General features: G+C 43.9%; 1 pseudogene; it reads right to left on the bottom strand.

Moving 5' to 3' along the window:
* Positions 1–377: 377 nt before the first annotated feature.
* LOC124662994 lies at positions 378–3,958 on the bottom strand (annotated as a pseudogene).
* Between the last annotated feature and the right edge of the window lie 908 nt (positions 3,959–4,866).

Below are 4,866 nucleotides of genomic sequence, written 5' to 3'. Positions count from 1 at the left end.
GGACTGGAAAAGCAAAGCCACAAAAGCTGTAGTAGTAAGACTGTATTTTCAAAGAATGACGATTATGTACTTCACTTCCAGTATCATACCACATTCAGGACCTTAGGACAGCATAAAAGCAAGACTTGTAACACTGAACATTTTCAGTACAAACACATAATGTGCTAATAAGTGCTAGGAAAGAAAAGGTGACAAGGGACAACTTAGGCAAGTAAACAAGACATAAGATAGAAGCAATTCTCAAAGTTGCAGACGTCCAAAATAATAAACCATCAAGCAACAGAAAACAGCTTTGTGAATTCCATCAACAGGAGAGAGCATCAAACTGTGAATTCCCTCAACAGGAGACAGCATCTCAACGAAGTCATGTTCACAGAGGCACAGCAAATTTGGTCCTTCAAAAACCAATGGAGGTACTATAAAAGGTCTGAGCTAATGTATACTTCAACACGTCGAAACAAAAAAATAAGGCAGAGCATCTCAACAAAGAACTGTTAACAGAGAAATACTACTGCTTGCTAGAGTGACCTGAGCCTAGTTTTGGGCTCCAAACTCCTCCTTGCTCATGAATATCGCGACCGGCTCACCAGGGGAAGGTGGATTCTTGTCTAGCACAGGAGTGTGCCTTCCAGCCTTGTCACGAGCAGCTCCATCAAACGCCGACAGGACCTCGACATGCTCGAGCCCCAGCTGCCTCCTGATCAGCTCCAGGTTCTCTTCAAGCACATCTATCTCGCCAAAAGGAAGCTTCAGATTTAGAGCCTGCGGACCAACGTTCCTTGCTTCGTCTTTCTTGAACCTGATAAAAGGCATGCAGAGCTTCTGGACTTGCTTAAAGTTTGTTTCGCGGTCGATGAAGCAGTTCTTCAGTGCTTCGTTAATCTCCTCGTCAGGGGCAAAGGAGCGTGCTTGGCTATCAAAATTTTATTGGAGCACCCTCAGGCATTGCTCTTTCCATCCATCATAGTGCTCGTTTACGTAGATCAGGCCAACAGTGAGCTTGCTTTCTGCTGGAGGAGGTGCAGCTCCCTTCTTGGGCTTCTTGGAACCAGACTCTTGCTTCTGAAGCAGCTTCCTCATCAAAACAATGGAGTCCTGCAAATATTTGTTTGCACTTCTTAGAGTAGGATCCGGAGTGCCTGCAACAGGCCAGCCAGCTTTTATTGCGAAACCTTCCTTCTTCAGGATCTTTTGCCACACATGCTCAGCATAGTGTGGGCAGATCGGGGTGATAAGCCTGGTCTGGACTTCCATAAACCGGCCCAACAACTCACGGTTCATGCCCGCAGATCCACAAGAAAGTCTGTACTCGTCTCTAGCCAACTGTAGGTCATAGAACCCAGACTTCAGGGCATCTCTGAACATGAAGTTGTTGTAGCTCTTCTCAGTTTCTTTTACAGCAATGTTGATCTCATTGGCAAACACATTATCGGCATAAGTAGAGGGAGGACCGCTTCTCAGAGAAGATTCAGCAGCTACAACTTCTTCCATCCATGCAATTTCCTTTGTAAGCCTCAAAATAGCAGCATTTGCAGTTTCAAAAACGAAGTTTGCATCATCCATACCATCACCAGCATCAGCAAGAGCAAACCTAGTGGCATCCGAAGAGAATTCTTCAATGGCCTGCCGAAGAGTTCGGAAGTTTCCTGTTGACTTGGACATCTTCTCAGAGTTGAGCATAAGATGTCCATTGCAGCGGAAGCCACGAGGCCAGTGATGCTCTGGAACAAGCTCCCAGATACCCGAATATCAAAGGGGTACCAATACTCAAATTCTTGCTTCATTCTGCTCAAGAGGGCAGGAGAGATGTCGCTCTTCGGCGCTGGACCATCACAGAACACATGCTCCCATACTTCATCAGTCATTTCTTCTGGCTTGACAGAAGATACTTCTTGTCCATACATGTTACCATTTTGTAGAAGATGTGCAATGGTGTAATAAGCCATGTATAGGGTTGAATCAGAAAGAGATTCCACCAGGAACTGCTCATCCCATGGAATGCGAGTACCGAGGCCAAAAGAACGTGAACATGCCCACTGGTTCAGCCAGCCCAGCGTGTGTTCAAATCAAGGAAAAAAATAGCGTGCTATAACAAAATAGCGTGGGTCTAAAAATACGCTATTAGCATGCTATAGCGTGCTATTAACGCGAATAACGCGTTATAGCACCGAAATAGCGTAGCGTCGGCTCTCCAAATATGCTATAGCGTGCTATTAGCGTTGGAATAGCGCGCTATTTTTTTTCATGGTTCAAATCCATTACGGGTTTCAGCCGAGAATGTATTCATATTTTCCAAACACTTGACTGCCTTCTGCTTCCATTCAGTTTCACCATAAGGTATGTACCACTGATCTGTAAGAGCTACAACACACTCATCACCGGATCTTGACATGACTTTCTTCTCAGGCTCACTATACAATACAGCAGATCCTTCTGCCAGAAACTTGTTCTTTATCAGTGGCTTCGCTTCTTGAACCTTTCTGCCATCATACTCTCCTACAATCATCACTCCATCTGTAAATCCTTTAAGGTATGTCATCCTTTTTGCTTCAGCAAGCTTCTCCTTATCATTCTGGCTCTTAATCTTAAGATCAAGGCACACCTTCTCAGCTGACTTATCCCCAAATTCAGGAATGTTGATTATTGGTATGACATTAAATGGAAGAACCCACTCATCTTTGACACCAAACTTCGTTCTCAAAGCCGGCTTTGTGATTAAATCTTGCAGTGCCATGTAATCATCTGGCGAATCGCTTGGCACACTTGTCACAATGCCAGTACCTTTATCTGTCAAGATAGTGAGCATGGGAAGCGCATATATGATTTCGTTGAAGGAAAGAGGAGACCTTAATGGCAGACCAATCAGATCATTGCCAGCAAGCTCAACCAAACAGGTAGGCTTTTCCCGGACCCTGGATAGATGCTGATATGCAAGATTAACAGCAGACCTTGCTGTCACAATGAAGACATCAGTTTCATTGTTCTCAAAAGCCCCATACTTCCCATCAGGCAGTACCCAACAGTTTGTTTGCCCATACATCGTCTCAGGTCTCAATGTAGCAGCTGCCAGATAAACATTCTTTCCTTCGAAGGCCTTTAACTTGGGAGGAAAAGGTGGGATCACCTTCATCTTAATCAACACATACTCTTGTGGCTGCACACCTTCACCTGTTGCCCTATCATGATCAGCACAGGGTTGGCCATCCAATGGAGAGTAAATGGTGTACCTCATATCCTTAACAATTTTGCCCATTTTCTTCAGCTTCCTCATCTGCCAGCGAACAAAAGCATCATAGTAAGGATTCACATCAGTGGTTATGAATGAGCGCCTCCAATCACAACCCAGGCCAAAAGCCTTAAGATCTTCCTTTGCCAACGGAGGGAAGTAGGTCAACCAGTGAGAAGGTTCCTGGAATTTGGCAATTCCTTCATCTGACAGGCCAAAGCCCCTCATGATCACCCACTGGAACTTCTGCAAGCCAGTCTTTGCAGCAGCCTTAGATTTCTTACTCTTAAATTTATCCGGCGCAACAGCAACAGCCTGGTGAGCCTGGCTATCCTCTGCTACTTCAGCACTTGAATCATCCTCAGCTGAAGGAAACACCGGAGGATTTCCATACAGTTGAATCTCCCTAGCTAGCTTATCAGCTGAGGCCTTGATGGGCATACCAGTACAGTGAAAACCAAATGGCAAAAGGACATTTGAGCCACGGAGTCTGTGGTATGCAGCACCAAACTCAAGCTTGGACAATGAAAAGGCATGACCCAAGTGTACCAAGCCATTCATGTAAGGGTATGGGAAGTTGCCAAAGAATTTTTCATCAAGACCTGGAAGTTTATTGCCTGGTTCAGCCTGAAAAACCTTGCTCTCCTCCCAAAATGTTTGAGCATCCGACTGGATCTTCAGCAAAAGGTCTCTTCGTGCATGACTCTTGGCTCCATCAGTATTTGATTACATTTTCCTGAACAATCAACAAAAAGCAGGTGTCAAAGGGCGAACCTCTGGATTTAGTTTAATTCAATTCAGCACTAAACCATACGTTTACATTTTAGATACAAATATAAAAAAAAACACTGTATCCAGGGTAAGACAACAACAGAAACAAGAAATTCGTGTATGGGACACCAATAAAAATGAAAATGCATCGAAGTTAACAACGTCTGGATCTTTCACGGTAAAATCCATGTATGAAGATTATATGAACGGTCATACGATCTATCTTCGTAAATATATTTGGAAACTTAAGATACCACTGAAAGTCAAGATTTTTATGTGGTTTCTTCATAGAAAAGTTATACTCCCTAAAGATAATTTAGCTTGCCGAAATTAGAATGGTTGCATGAAATGTGCGTTCTGTGATTCATCGGAATCAATCAATCATTTGTTCTTTGATTGTCCCTTCGCTAAACTTATTTGGAGAGTTATTCAGTTCAATTTCAATATTGTTCCTCCAACAAATGTTACAAATATGTTTGGAAATTGGTTAAATGGAGTTGACAAAGTGTCCAAGTTCAGAATTAGAATTGGGTTTTGCGCGCTCATGTAGGCTATATGGAACTGCCGCAATGATATTGTCTTTAACAAGAGTACGAACTCAAAAAAATTACAGGTTACCCGTATGGTCTCACACTGGATCCACGAATGGTCTCTTTTACTGCCGGAAACGCAACGCGAGCCTATGCATGCTGGATGCCGCCGTCTGGATGCGGTGGCACGGGCTATATACAACCAGGATGGTTGGCGTCCTGTTAAACGACTTTCAGATTATAAGCGAGTCTCTCTTATTTTTCATTGGCTAGTTTTTGTGTACACGTCCGAAACCCACTGGCGAGTAGCGACGGGCAACACGTAGAGCCGGGAGGCTC

The sequence above is a fragment of the Lolium rigidum genome, chromosome 6 (assembly GCF_022539505.1).
Source record: "Lolium rigidum isolate FL_2022 chromosome 6, APGP_CSIRO_Lrig_0.1, whole genome shotgun sequence".
Taxonomy (NCBI): domain Eukaryota; kingdom Viridiplantae; phylum Streptophyta; class Magnoliopsida; order Poales; family Poaceae; genus Lolium; species Lolium rigidum.
The sequence above is the reverse complement of the archived record's forward strand: the minus strand, read 5'-3'. Positions and strand labels throughout refer to the sequence as shown.